General features: G+C 45.7%; 2 protein-coding genes across 2 annotated transcripts in view; one reads left to right on the top strand and one right to left on the bottom strand.

Annotated features, from left to right (window-relative positions):
* The window catches only part of PRR19 (proline rich 19), a 116272-nt gene extending 104659 nt beyond the window's left edge, over nt 1–11613 (bottom strand). The window contains exon 1 of the mRNA XM_086933049.1: nt 11500–11613. The gene's annotated coding sequence lies outside the window, so the exon portion shown is untranslated. The remainder of the gene's footprint in view (nt 1–11499) is intronic.
* A 10-nt stretch (nt 11614–11623) lies between these two features.
* Nucleotides 11624–15529, top strand: part of PAFAH1B3 (platelet activating factor acetylhydrolase 1b catalytic subunit 3) — a 65790-nt gene continuing 61884 nt past the window's right edge. The window contains exon 1 of the mRNA XM_086933050.1: nt 11624–11942. The gene's annotated coding sequence lies outside the window, so the exon portion shown is untranslated. The remainder of the gene's footprint in view (nt 11943–15529) is intronic.

The following is a 15529-nucleotide window of genomic DNA, read 5'->3' as shown; positions in this document are numbered from 1 at the left end:
GATGACATTTCTACCAAACCCAAGCTAACATATCGAAAGGGTAGAATGGTAAAGGATAGGCTGTGTCCAAGTTATGTAACTTGCCTGAACCTACAAAGGGTTTCTTTTCGTGTAATGACTGTAACATACGCAAGTATGGTAGAAATAGGGTCAAACAATTTTGTTACAATACTAGGCATACTTATGATATACACCATTACATCAATTGTAGAACAAAGTTTGTGATACATGTTATTTGTTGTAAATGTAATATAATATATATTGGCTGCATTGTAAGGTTACTGAAATCCCAGAAACAGGAGCATATTCGTGCCTTAAGGAATAATGATAGGAGATATCTGATGACCTCTCATAAGTTTGAGCAACATGTGGGTATATTGAACATTTAGTTTCATGGTATTGACCATGTCCCCCCTTACACCTGGGGTGAGGACAGAGTTATTGCTGAGACGCAACGAGTCAGGGTGGATCTGCCGCTTACGTTGCGTTGAGAAGAGATGGGTACCAACACAGATGAGGAGTTTCATTACTTCTTGTGATTCACCTTTTGACTCTATTCTCATGGCCCGGTAACTTGGAGGACAGTCTGCTATATTTCTAATGAAGATCTAATGCTCATGAGAATTATTGAGGCTATATGCTGATCGAGAAACTTGCCTCCTCATGGATAGCATTAAAGTTTTCCATTGGGATAAGACAGGAGGGTTCTCCCTTACCATGTTTGTTTACATTTCTTTTGGTTGTTTATTCTTGGTGTCGTGACTATAACCCTTGTGGAATTGCTACCAGGGTTCATCTATTTATCCATCCTCCTACTTTGGGGTTTTGACCACAGAATAATTATATGGAATATTTGAACATTGGGTCATTGAACAATAGTCTAACTTATGCGGGGAAAGCACGATCCTGCCTTCCTTTTTTGGTCATATGCCATGAAGACCTGGCATTTTCATGCTATAGGAGATCTCTGGTATATCCATCGGTTTTACTCCATGTGTGCAGTCTCACACCTCTACGACAATATCGCGTCAACACCCATGGGCATTTGTTGCACTTTATAAACATCATTCAAATCAAATCCATTCAAATCACATGGAACATTGAACAAAATCACCCCAGCAAAATTAGGCCACTGCATATATGCTTTTTTATTTGTAGTACTAAATTATGTGACATGTGGTGGGTCTTTACACTTTAAGGGAGTTTATTTGTTTGACTCTGGTTAGATATGATCCATCCGGGTTCCTCTCTGTATGAGGTATGGTAAGGAAACCAAAGAGCAATTAAGGCATTGTGAGGATTACCCCTTTGACACTAATATGGAGTGTGGGCGGCCATCATGGGGTTAATATGGCAAATGGAAATTTGGTTGTAACATGGAATGTAATATAATGGAGGTGAGGTACACCTTTTTGAGATTAGAATAAAATAGAAACATCTTTTTCAGTTTCTTACACCGCCCATCCCAACTTATTAAGGTGAACATAGGATGGACAAATGCATAAGTTGTTGTAGGCCAGATGTACAACCATTTTGCATTCGCAAAATCGGTCGCAAATTGATTTGTGCATGCAAAATTGGCCGTAAGCAATGTACGAAATGCACTTTCAAAGCAAAAATTGCGCTGCAACTGAATACCGAGTCGCAGAAAATGTGACCGCAGTTTGCGTATTCTAAATTGCGACTCGCAAATAGCAAGTCTCAAAATAGTTTGTAGGGAGCAGTTGCAAATTGCGACTATGAGTAAAACTGGCCATTTGCGCATGCAATTTACCACTAACCTGAACCAGGTGGTAAACAGTCCCAAACTATTTAAACAGCCTCAGAATGCACCAGAACCTTTCCAAACTGGCTGCCCTGTATGTGATAGCGAGGAGGATGCGGATAATTGCTGCTCTGCAGAGGAGGCAAAGACAGGAAAGGATTTTCAGAGTCAGCCTGACATTGTTTGAGAAGACAGAGGAAGAGATATTTGAACGGTACAGGCTGCCAATTATGCTGATTTGTTTTGTTATCAACATTATGGGCATCATTTCATCCATAAGACTAATGCACTCCGACATGTCGTTAATTATACACAGTGGGAACATTGCCCTAGTCCAGTAAGAGGTAGTTCGAAAACACTTAGAAAGAAATAAACATACTTCACTGATTTTGATAGGTCATCACCTGAGTCATATTACTTCAAATTAAATGTTCCTTCAACTCCCAAAGTTATGTCGACCCATACGAAATTAATATATTCAAACTTTTTCAGACATGATCTGTCGATCGGGGGTTATGATCACTGGAAGGCCACCATCGATTTGAAATCAATCTGGGAGGTGCATGGCACTGAGGCCTTGCATCATGCCTGACTCATCCCAGCACAAATGTTGTTTTTAAATATACAGTGAACCAAACAACTTGCTTTGGATTGGCAACAGCAAAGAAGTTGCATGACCCTGCCGTTCCATCTTTGGCTGAATATCACAATTGGCGCAAGTCCACAAACTTTACGATTGATGCATTACAAAATGTATTTAAAAATATTTCCTTTATTGTATCTGAAATGGATCCTTCAGGTTGGCTGGTATGGCAGACAAATTCAAATGCATGCAAACTCCGTTTTCATAACACTGCTTTAGGTTATAAACCAGACAGACCCGACCAAAGATTTCCAGATACCCATTTAGTAACAACCTATTCGGTTGGTAAATTAAGTCAACAGTGTTTGCAGCACTCAACCCTATCGTACGTTAAACAACATTTATCGTTGTTGTCCAATAATATTAATTTGGCCGTCTTTGTCCTGGGACCCAAAGTTCCTAGAACGTAAAGATATATATATACGTAGCTTATAATAAAATTTGGCAACTTTCACAAATTGAAGCGGCGTCCCGTTTACGGGAAATCAACCAAGCTAACTTAGAAAAGGTTCTTGCTGTTGTTGACAACAATATTAATACACTGTCTTCCCGCATTTATACACTGGATAATATTGTTTCTTCTTTTATTTATATTGTACAAGAAGATGTGTCTGTGTTGTATCATAGTCAGAATCAATTGCGTTCTGTAATGCAATTTTCATGGACTTTGCAGACCCTAAAAATGGGAAAAGTACCATTGGAATATTTGAATGCAACTGCATTGTTTTTACCGTTTAATTTAACAGACAAAAAGCAATTTTATGTCCATGAAAGATGTTATTTACACTCTTCTGAACATTGAAGAGTTAGATCCTTTACCTTTTTCTGTCGCAGAGGCTGACTCTGCTGTCTGGCTCATCCATGGAGTTATATCTTTACTTTTCTCACTATTTCAATTGAGTTCTTGTATGAAACATTACCCGCTAGGTCGCTTTGAACCCCTGTGTAGCGCTTTTCTGCATGAACTGTGGTCTTTGCCTTTCACCTATCGCTGTTTACGGGACGATAAGGAGGTATACCTTACAGGTGAGAACTGGGACTCCACAGTAGGTCATTCCCTGGTGTGCAAAAACATAAAGTTACACGGGGCATGTAATATGTTAGCTCCAAACCTTGCTTGTGTTTTAATGGGTAAACCAGTTCCTGCAATAATTCCCACGTTCAGTCTGCTTATTAACTGTAGTTATCTTATTCTAATTAACCAAGAATGCTGCGGCATGCTTGCTGGCATACCTTACATTGTAACGGTTTCACAGAGCGTAATTTGTTGCATTAATGTGCTTTTTACTCCCCCGCATGGACAGCTCGATAGCTCTGTTTGGCCTTCAATACCAACTTTGAAAGATTTCAACAAGTTGAGCAGATTAAAGGTGCTTTTAACCCAACAAGAAGTCCCCCTTACTTACGCACGAGAAACCTTCAACCTGCAGGTGGCTAGCACTGCTACTGAGACTCAAAAGCTTCTAAACAGTAATCTCCCACTACGTTTTGGGGAGGGAAGTCATACATCGCATATTTAATGCGTCGACTACTCAAGGCCTGGCACATTTTTTTAAGGTTGTCGGCTCTGGCCTTGTGACTTCTTTTCAGACTACATTTGGTGTAATACCGGCATTCATTCATTCTATCTTTTCCAGCATCTTTGGTGGGTTCCCATTAATACTGTCATTAGCGGCTGGAATGCTGCTTCTGCTGTGCCTGCTACGCAATGACTTCTCCTCTTGTGGCACTGCACAGACCAGGGCGGCTGCAATTGCTCCGTCACTGCATGCATGAATGCTTTGGTACATTACCACTGGCAACACTCAGGGTGTCCTATGGGTTGTCCTTCCGTTTTGCATACTTCCCTTGCGTGCAACCAGTATTTTCATGCTTACAATGTCAGTTCACATGGACATTGGATTTATGCCTTTCCAATACTTCATTCCCAGACCCGGATTTCGACCAGCTGATGGGTCCTTTGGTGGTCCATGAGCAGGACTTTTCTGGGATTGGCTTAATGGCACGTGCAGCTGCACTTGGAATTTTGACTCAATGGGATATCTGTGAGGCTGCACAGAGTCTTCTACTTCAAAGTTACACGGAATATCACGCCAGTTATCCATGCTAATGGAAACACCCGACTATGAGGAACCCTCATGTTCATTCGACTTGCTGAATTGGATGGCGTCTCCGTTTTCTTCTGACCACAATGATGTCCTTTTGGAGGGTGTTGCATTCTTTTGCTCCTACACTCTGATTGATTGACCTCACAAATGCCCCACCAGCATCACTGGAGTTTCGGATGCTGTTCTTCGACTAAATATTTTTTTCTTCCAAAAATTGTTTTTTTAACGAAATTTCATCAAACTTTTCTAAATTGATTGGCATGCCTTTTAAAACTCATAAGGCTGCTTTTGCGCACAACACTGCACTCGTTTATTTTGCAAGACTCTTTTTGTGCCCCTTTTCACATGAGAGCTGTCTGCCTTTCGCGTTCTCTACTGTGCTCTGAGGTTTAGTCTGCTCACGATGTACAAGGCCGATCAACAATGCCCCATGTTATTCTGTTCTGGTCAGTCCCTCACACCTAGACATAACATGCTACACACAGCTGCACTACTGGAAATCGTATGCTTTAATAATTCAAGCGAAACATGTGGTTCAAACTTGGAGAGAGACGCCTTTCCAGAGAGAAGAGATGTGCTTGTCCTGAGATGTAAACCTTTCATCTAGGCCTTGAGGTATGGGGTCTGCTGACAAAGCCCAGAGGTCTTCCTTTTTATAACACATTCCTTTTTACCACGGGGAGGATGGTCAGGCACTGTAGTCCTTTTCCACTGTCTTTATAAAATGATTTGCCCGTTTGTATTCTATGGAATTGTGACAATGCTGACTATATTGTGTTTTTGCATTTTGCTGCTAGTATTGGCACGTGTATTGTACCATAGAGCGCTTTTGTTAAAATGAACATATTAAACTATACCGCGTCTCTGATCACTCGCATTGTGGACAAGTATGAGTGAGTGAGCTAAAGAGTTGTCTGGCTCCCGCAATCTCTGAGAAGCTTTGGGAGTGTCATGTTCTGGGTTGTCTAATCATTGGTAGCTTTGCTGTTAGTTGGAGAACGAATGAGACACTATTGCTAGTCGGTTTGGGATTTTGGGTACTAATGTGGAAGGTCAGTACACCCCCTATTCACTGAGGTCCTGGTTTCCTGCGCATAGTTCTGTATATGTGGAGAATCCCCTCAACAGAAGATTATCAAATTTATCAGAGATCACTAAAAAAAACATCATTCAGTCCCTTATAGTCTCTCGCCTGGACTATGGCAACTCTCTTTATATAGGCTCGACAACATATGCAATAAAGAAACTCCAGGTGGTCCAAAACGCGGCAACGAGGCTCCTATTAAAAATCCCAAGCTTCGTATCAGTAAAATAATCTTTTAAACAACTCCACTGGCTGCCAATCAAAGCAAGAATCAAGTTAAAATCCCTCTGTATTGCTTACAGGGCCATAAATAAAAAAAAGCCCTGTAAAGCTCCGTCAACTGATATCTATGTACACTCCTACCAGGCACCTAAGATCCTCCCAACTACAGCTCCATAGGACCGCTAAAGTCAAAAAGGCAAGATGGGGAGGCAGATCATGTGCCCATCTGGTACCAAGGCAGCGGAATGCCCTCCCACTTGACCTTAGATCACTGCCTAATAAAATCTCCTTCAAGAAAAAACCTTATGACTTGGCAGTTTCCCCTTTAATTTATGTGTGGTCGTAGCCCTCAGTACAGCACTCGCCAGAGTTGGAAGCCTTCGGGCAGCCAGCGCTTTACAAAACACAAACATAAATATACTACCAATATCTAGGAACCGGTTTCAGGTGGTTCCTCTTTAACCTCTTGGCTGCTGGGGCTATTCCCCTGCTGTGCTGGGGGGCGGGGGCGCGCACAGCGCCCCCATGCTCATGACGAGCTCAGCTCGTCATCAGCCACGGTGCTCATGACGAGCTGAGCTCATCACGACCACGCCCGTTTAATGGAACGCTCAGCACAGCAGGGGAGTTAGCCCCGCATGCGAGCGTTCCACGGGCTATGACGCACTCAGCTCATCATGAGCACCGGAGCATCGTGGCTCATGACGAGCTGAGCTCCAGGCTTTGGTGTGCCCAACCGATGGTGTCCCAGCATCCTCCCACTATCCAACTCACCTCTCCAGTCGTAAGATTTCTTCAGTCACTCATCTGGACTGAGCCTGTAGCCTTTGTCTCCAACCGAGGTTCTCCTCTGATTTCTATATGGCAGCGGACACCCCCTTTGCACCATGCACCCGGCCTCCCCTGTGCCTCTGGTGGTGCAGCTTTGGTTCTACTTTGTATCCCCTACAGTGCTGACCTCAACCACTAGGGCCTATGTTCCTGAACCATGGGTACTTACCTGCAACCGTTACCTCTCCGAGGTGCCCCCAGCTCCCATAGGCTAACATCAGGCCTACAAATATAAAATTAATATGAGACGGTGGACATGTGGGTCTGTTATCGGGGTTGAAAAGGACAGTGGAGGGATGGAAGAGGGAGTGGTTTGCACTTATGTAGTGCTTGGTGACCCTGATGAGGCATCAAAGCATTTTTAGATGAGTAGCATGCTACTCTGGTACCCAAACAGGATTAGTGGTGAATAAGTTTAGGGATATGATGAAATTAATGTGAGTTTTGTACGTGCAAGTCAGTTAGTTGGATTGAAAATGATAGTGGAGGTATAGAAGATGGAAGGGTCTAGAAAGAGCTTATTTGAAGATCATAACAAAGGGAGAAGGTTTGGGATGAGTGGGGGGGAGTCGGATGGAAGGGTTTAAAAAGGCTTATTTGGGAGATCTGAATAGTAAAAGAGGTTTGAAAAGATTCAAGGGAGGGGTGAAGAGGGAAGAAAAGAAAAGGGTTCTTTTAGGGATTATAGTAAGGGTAGAGTTGGGAAGCGTCTAGAGAGGATTATTTTGTGAACCACAGTGGTTAGAGAGTGGAGGTACAAGATATACTGAGAGGTATAGGATGAGAAATAGGGTAGAGCATTCGAGAGAGTAGTAGATTGAGGTTTGGGATGAGTCAGACAGTTGCGGTAGAGGATATATTTAGAGAGGTATGGAGGAGATTGAGGGTAGTGCATTGGAGATGCTCAATTGGGAGTAAAGTAATAAATATAAAGATGCATAAGTACATGGAAGGTATGTATGTGTAAGCAAGGTAATATACCTAGATTCAAGTTGTATTAAATAAACTCAGACTTTGAAGTGTTGTTGTAATTTAAGAATATATATATATATATATATATATATATATATATATATATATATATATATATATATATATATATATATATATATATATATATATATATATATATATATATATATATATATATATATTGTTGGAAAGGGGATCTTAGGGCTGGCCAAGCAGGGGTGAGAGGCCTCCTGGCGAGGTTCCCCTCCTAGGATCGTACAGATGAGCAATCACCCCCCCTTCAGATGGACACCACACAAAGATAGGTTCTTAATGCTTTTATCAATATTCTTAGGCAGGTTATCGTACGATACAGGGATAACGGGATCCAGGGATCCTTTCAAGCTTAGTCTCTGAGGGAAGGGGGTAGCGGGACAGTCTGAGTACCAGCCTGGTACAGGGATACCCTGCGCTCAGCTCTCAATCCTCGAGCTGGGGGGTTCTTCGGTATGGGCCGCGGCAGCGCCAGCAGGGCTCCAGAGATGGTTTCACGAAGATGGGCCGCGGCAGCACCAGCAGGGCTCCAGAGATGGTTTCACGAAGATGGGCCGCGGCAGCGCCAGCAGGGCTCCAGAGATGGTTTCACGAAGATGGGCCGCGGCAGCGCCAGCAGGACTCCAAGGATAGTTCGGCGAAGATGAGCCGCGGCAGCGCCAGCAGGACTCTAAGGGGGTTACGGGTTCCACGCGGATGAGTTCGTCTCGGTGTCTCTCGACTCCAGGATACAACTGCCGACCTGCTCCGGAGCTGCCCCAGTTATAGGTCTGGCGTCCTTTGATGTCCGGACCCTCGCTCTTGGAGGTCGGAGGGTCCGGGATGTGCGGGTCCAGACACCCAGCAGGGGGGTGGAGCCAGCGCCCAGGGAGGCTGGGGGCGATCGAAACCAGGCGTCAGGGGACGGATGGGGGACCATCGAAACTCCTTCCTCCATTGAGCAGTCAAGTGGTCTCTTTACCCCCTGGTTGGATCGTGGAGCCTCGATGTCGGGGCTTCGCTGGGTCTGCGGCTGGGGTCGGGCCGAGGCCACGAGGCCTGGTCGTGGAGGGTCCAAGATGGAGTCTGGGCCTGAGATGGTCGTCCAGGATAGGGTGCGGGCCAGCCGAGAGTGTTGAGGAGAGGTTGTCGAGTTCCAACGGGGGAGAGCTGGGGGCTGCCCGGAGGGGCGGCACTCGTGGAGGGTGGATGGTGCTGCTCTCGGCCGGGGAACAGAGGTCGTGGTAGTCCGGGACCCGCCATGCAGGAGGAGTGGGGCCACGCCTCAAGGCCGGGTCCAACACACACATATATATATATATATATATACATATATATATATACATATATATATATATATATATATATATATGTGTGTGTGTGGGTGTGTGTGTGTGTGTGTGTCCCAAATAGTGAAGCAATTGTAGATGAATACTTATTATAAAAATTTACTCATTTATGCACTGACCTATATACATGATAAACAAAGAAAAATATAACCATAAGTGATATGTACATTTGTTAAGCAGAACTAATGAAAATGATTATATTTATAAAAAAGATTATTCTACACATTTATACAAAGAAATACACGTATCTAGGTACACATATATAATACAAATAACTGCTCGCTGTATACTTATGTTTGAGTATGGTGGTTATGTGGGGAAGAGCCAACTCCTGAGTAGTCTTCTGCAGATAAGGTAGTTATCCATGGATCTTATGTTTGGGGGTAAAGAGTTGAATAGTTTGGCTGCTTGAACAGAGAAGGATGTGCCACTTTTGTTTTTTTTTCTGTATATGGTGGGATTTTGAGGCGAGATGCAAATTTAGAGCGGGGTTCCTTTGTTGAATGTTTTTAGTGATTGTATTCCTGATGAAGAGAGGCCCTGTTCCGTGTTCCATATTCTCAGACTTCCAAACAGGATTCCATCCAGGAAGAGGCACTTACTGGTGTGGCAGTTGAAAGTTTGTTGTGGACACGGATCATAAGAGCTTCTGACAGGCTTGCTTGCTTTGACCAGGTCCATAAATAAATTCTGTGATATTTACTTGAAGGAATGGAAAAGCTAGGTTGGCCTACTCTTGGAGGGTTGTTTTGGAAAAGGGTCGGTGCTGGTGGTTTTTCTTTGGTTTAAATAGGAGTCCAATCATTCTGCTTGGTGATGAAATGATTTGCCAGTTTATCTGAAAACCTTGAGTAATGGGATGAGCTCCTTCTAGGCAATAAGGTTTTTGAAAGTTGGTCAGAATTTTATGGAATACTTAATTAGCACATTTTGTTTAGCATTTTAAATTCTGTGTGAATAGTATCTTTTCTTAGCTTTTTTGATTTCTGACTTGTATAATCTATTACGTTTCTGTAGGTGATTTTTTTCTTGATTGGTGTTTGTTTTGAGTCAGGCCCATTGCAGCTTTTTAATTTGCAGTTTATTCTCTTTTAGCTCTCCAAGGTGCTTGTTTTGTTTTGTTCTTTTGTGTTGTTCTGAATGGTATTAGGATATCAAAAGCTTCCTGTAGCCACTCATATATACTTATTGAGCTGAACTTATTGTGTCTATATCTGAATTGGATGTTAGTGGTCTTTCTAAGTGTTCAAACTTGAGATGGTTCCACAGTCGATAGGTGGATGCATGTGTGGTTGTTTTAGGTGCGTTGCTGTGTGTTGTTTTATGCGGGAAAGCAAGCAAATTGTGGCCTGACCTTGTGACTGAAGTAATCATTTGAAAGGTAACTATTTCTGGATTTGAAAAAATGACATCTGGGATGCATCCAGCGATGAGTGCGGCCAGTAATTATTGTTTTTCAATGTGGCATATTTTGTTTGTCAAACCAAATGTTTAGGTCAACAAGAATGCATAGGGAGTGTGGTGTTATCAGGTTTGAAACTGTGTCTAGAAGTGTGTCTGGGAATGTTGCATTGCTAAGTTAAGGTCCGTAAAGTGGAAGGAAATTATAGGAGGAAGATGGTGTAGGGTTGCATTTGGTGAAGTGGGCTTCACAACCTTGTATGGAGACGTCGTCAGTTTTAGTGATATTTAATGTTTGTTTGAGTACAACAGCTAGGCCACCTTCTCTTTTGCTTTTAGGATTTTGGGTGATAGTTTGATAGCCTAGAGGAATGGCTTTATACATTACTGGAGCCATGTCATCTCCCAACGATGACAACATAATGAACAGTGTGTCAGGTTGTGTGCCAGTTAGGAGGTCATAGAAGTGATTGCTGCTTATTTTATAGTGATCGAGCACTTATTAGTAGGCAGTTTAGAGAATGTCTTTTGGTGGTGGTGTGACTTTGTTTTATAGAAGAGCGAGCAGTGTTTTGTGGACTTGTAGCAGGTGTGTCCTTAGTGCTGGCGTTAGCTGTATGAGGAAAGCAACGGTGTAGTTGTTCTGCATTGTATTCCTTTTCCAGCAGGCTAAGAAGGCATTTTGATGGGTCTTGAATAAACATTGATAAGCACTGATTTCAAAAGGTTTGGATCACACCTAGAAAACACTGAGATGTCATAGTATCTTGTATGACGTCACTTCCTGGTGTGTGACAGCATCACATGATGGTAATTCCGTGTATTTGTAGTGTTGTGAAGCAGTGAGTCTTACTGACGTCATAGTTAAGAGCATGTATGACACTGACATGTACACTGTACATGTACATGTACAATGTACACTGACATGATGTCACATCAGTGTACATTGAGATTGTACAATGCATGGTGTCCTTGACCCCTGTGACGTCACAATGCGTGGTACTATACCACTCTGCAGTGTATGTATGGAGCTACAGTACCAGGAATGACGTCACGGTGAGCTGCATTGCGTCACTCTCTGTATTATGACATCGAACATCCCTCCCCCCTACCTGTGATAGGTTCTCGCTCCTGCATCACTTCCTGTCGGGGCCCCGCCCTTTGCCCGGCCTCCTCTTCGAGCACCCCCACGCCTTCGCGGGAGAGGACATGCGCCGACTAACCGCCTCCGCCACTGCGCACGCGCGAGCCCCCGCCGTTGCTGGACCGGACCATGTCCCGGGGGTGGAGCTAGGACCGCACCATTCGCCGGGTTCCTCTAGGATACCTTCTCAGTTCAGGTGGCTTTGGTTCGCCCCGCCCCCCGGTTGACGTCAGGAGGAAGCCCGCCGGCGCGCGCACTGTGGGCGGCGGAGCTGGAGCTGGAGCTAGGACGGCTTTGAATCCGGGAGGAAGAGCGCCATTCACTGCTCACCCTGCGCTGTTGTCGGCATCTGCCTGCCGGAGCTGCACCGACCGGGCCTCGGCACCCCGGGCTCCAGCGCTGCCAGCCTCGGTGAGCCAGCACACCCCCCCCGTTCCGTGATGGGAGAGTCCAGACTCCATTAGTGCAGGTGGTCATGGAGTGTACCACCCCCTGGATATGGGGGAGTTCAGCATGTGTTAGTGCAGGTGGCCATGGGCTGTACCACCCACGGGATATGGGGGAATCCAGCCTCCATTAGTGCAGGTGGCCATGAGCTGTACCAACTCCCCCCCCCCCCCCCCCCCCGGGATATGGGGGGGATCCATCATCCATTAGTGCAGGTGGCCATGGGCTGTACCACCACCTGGGATGTGGAGGATACAGCATCCCTTTGTGCAGGTGGCTATGGTCTGTACCACCCCCCAGGATATGGGGGAGTCCACCAGCCTCCATTAGGGCGAGTGGCCATGGGAGGTACCACCCCCCAGAATATGGGGAAGTCCAGCCATCATTAGTGCAGGAGGCCATGGGCTGTAGCACCCCCGGGATATGGGAGAGTCCAGACTCCATTAGTGCAGGTGACCATGGGAGGTACCACCCCCGTGGTATGGGAGATAGAGCATCCATTTGGGCAGGTGGCCATGTTCTGAACCACCCCCCAGGATATGGGGGGGAGTCCAGCCTCCATTAGGGCAGGTGGCCATGGGAGGTACCACACCCCGGGACATGGAGGATACAGCATCCATTTGTGCACGTGGCCATGTTCTGTACCACCCCCAGGATATGGGGGGAGTCCAGCCTCCATTATTGCATGTGGCCATGGGAGGAGCCACACACCGGGATATGGGAGTCCAGCCTCCATTTGTGCAGGTGGCCATGGGAGGAGCCACACCCCGGGATATGGGAGTCCAGCCTCCATTAGTGCAGGTGGACATGGGAGGTACCATCCCCTCATAGGGCTAATATACTCTACCCTGCTTGAGAAGGGCTTCCATGTCCCTGGATTCCTCTGCCCTGTCTGCACCCCTTCACATTCCAGCTCCCTCTCCCCAGGCCCAGACCCGCTGGAGACAGGCGTGCTGCTTGAATGATGGGGCTGTGGGAGTGTGTCCGGGGATGGTACATGTGTGTGTACATGTCACATGCTTGCATTGTTCCAGTCTCTCCTGCAGCGGCCATTCAGTGTCCACTCCCGGTTGTTGCTGTATCCCAGGTTGATGATCAGTCTGCTCTAGGTGACGCACAGATGTGTTTGACTGCCCTCTTTGCGTTCTGTAGCACGTCACACATGGTGATGCTGTCATCTGTCAGTGTTTGTATTGAATGTTTGTGCTTGGTAGGGGGTCCGTGCAGGAGAAAGTCTGCTTCTCACTAACTGGGCACATTCTTGAAGTATGCTTACCACCGCCCCCCCCACCCCCCCTCTCTGGTCCCTGTAGTCTTTCTTTCTAGTCTATCCTGCATGAGCATTGTTCTTTTAACTAGTTTATTCTGTGATTTTTTAGCACTACATCCCACGTGTGCTTCTGAGCGCTAGGTGTAAGGTGAGGTCCAAATGATTTAGACAAAGTGGGCTTAGATTGTCTTTGTGCAGATTTGTGGGGCACGGCGGTATGTTTTGGAGTGGGGAGGGCCATGCTGCTGGAGGATCGAGAGTGCACAGAAAGCTAGTAGAAAGGACATTAATTGAGCCAGGTGGCGGAAAGTGTTGTATTCATCTGACCTGCTTATGGCTGAGTGTAGTACTTCCTAAAGTAATATGGGCGAAATGCAAGCAGTTTATGGCGTAATGAATTAACTTATTCTATGAATCTTGGACGGGGGGGCTTCTTCGTGAGGGCTCCCTGGGCCCTCTTCACAACATAACAAAGAGAGTGACTTCGGCGTGTGTGATGGTAGCCACCTTGTTAGGAACTCCTCACATGAAGCGCCCTTGAACCCCTCTGGCAATCCCACAAAGTGCAGATTATTTCGCCTGGTGCGGCCTTATGCGTCCTCCTGCGCGGCAAGCTCTTGGGTCACCGCCGTGAGTCGAGTTACTTTTTGTTGAAGTGAAGTTATTGTGTCTTCTACGGCCGACACCCTGGTCTCGGTCTCTGTAACGCGGTCCACAGCCTTCCGGAGATCCTGTTTAAGAAATGAGACCTCCTGTGCCGACCGTGCCAATTTTTGCATCCGTAAGAACAGGAGTAAACCCATAGACCACGTCGGGGTGGGTGTGAAGTTAGAACAATAACATTTCCCAACAGGTTTCAATTTAAGACAGTTATGTAATGTAATATGCGGCCACCTCCAGACCACAACCTCTTCTACCACCCGGTTTTTAGCCCGCGGCCGCGGCCAACCGCCACCTCAGAATCGACCAGCCAGAACCAGACAATACCAACCACAAGTACCAGGCGAGCGCCAAACCCGGACTCGCTATTACCAATGGGGGCCACCCCAATAACCAACACTTCAGCTACCTTGGGCACTGAAATGACCATTCCCATTTTTAACCTTTCCAACCACATTTTGACACCCGAAGAAACCACAGTTTTATCTCGAGGTCTGACTTTCGTACCCACCGTACGAACCAACTTCCTGGAACTACAAACCAATCTCTTAAAATTCTTCAGGAGAATTCGCCTCAAGCACTTTTTTGCTGATAGACCAGACTCCATGACATTCCAATTGTCTCCCTTCCGGCTTCCATCCACCTTCAACCCCCCTTCAAATCTTATGCCACCCGAAATATTGGCTTTCGAACGACTGGTCATGAAGGAAGTGATGGACCTCAAAACTATACCACGGTTCATCCCTTACAACCTACCGCTTATTGAAAAAAACGCCCTCCACTCCCTCCGAAACAACAATGAAATCATCATTAAACCCGCGGACAAGGGCGGAGGTATTGTCATCCTGAGCGACACCCAATATGACCAGGAGATAAAACGCCAACTCTCTAACGCGGAACATTACCGCCCTCTCTCTAGAGACCCTATGAATGACATTAAAGAGAAAATTCTATCAACTACCACATTGGCCAGAGACCTTGGTATTATCACCAAAAAGGAATTTGAGTATCTTAACAACCCACACCCCAGGACACCCGTCCTGTACGTCCTCCCTAAAATACACAAGGACGCTACCAATCCCCCAGGATGACCGATCGTCTCCGGTTGTGGATCCATACTGGAACCTTCGGGAAAATACATAGATGCCATCATCAAAGAATTTGTGCCTACCACCGACACCTTCATACGAGATACAATGGACCTCATAAACACCATAGAGGATAAGGCCTTTGATTTGAACACCCAACTGCTGGCAAGTATGGACATCGAGTCACTCTACACCAATATTCCTCACCATGAAGGACTCGCAGTAATCAAAAACCTCCTGCTTTCCAGACCCCAACCCACCAAGATCCCAACTGAGTTCATCATGGAACTTCTTCGAATTGCTCTTCAAAACAATTACTTCCTGTATAGAAACACATACTACTTACAAATAAAAGGAGTCTCGATGGGCGCCTGCTTCGCGCCGAACTTTGCCATTCTGTTTGTCCACGATATGGAAAAAACAATCATCCTCAACCCCATCAATCCGTACCGATCGCAGATCGATCTATGGCGACGGTACATAGATGATATTCTCCTGATCTGGAATGGCACCCCTGAAACTCTTTTACCCTT

The sequence above is a fragment of the Lissotriton vulgaris genome, chromosome 7, assembly GCF_964263255.1.
Source record: "Lissotriton vulgaris chromosome 7, aLisVul1.2, whole genome shotgun sequence".
In the NCBI taxonomy this organism is placed as follows: domain Eukaryota; kingdom Metazoa; phylum Chordata; class Amphibia; order Caudata; family Salamandridae; genus Lissotriton; species Lissotriton vulgaris.
This window is presented reverse-complemented; position numbering and strand designations above follow the sequence as displayed.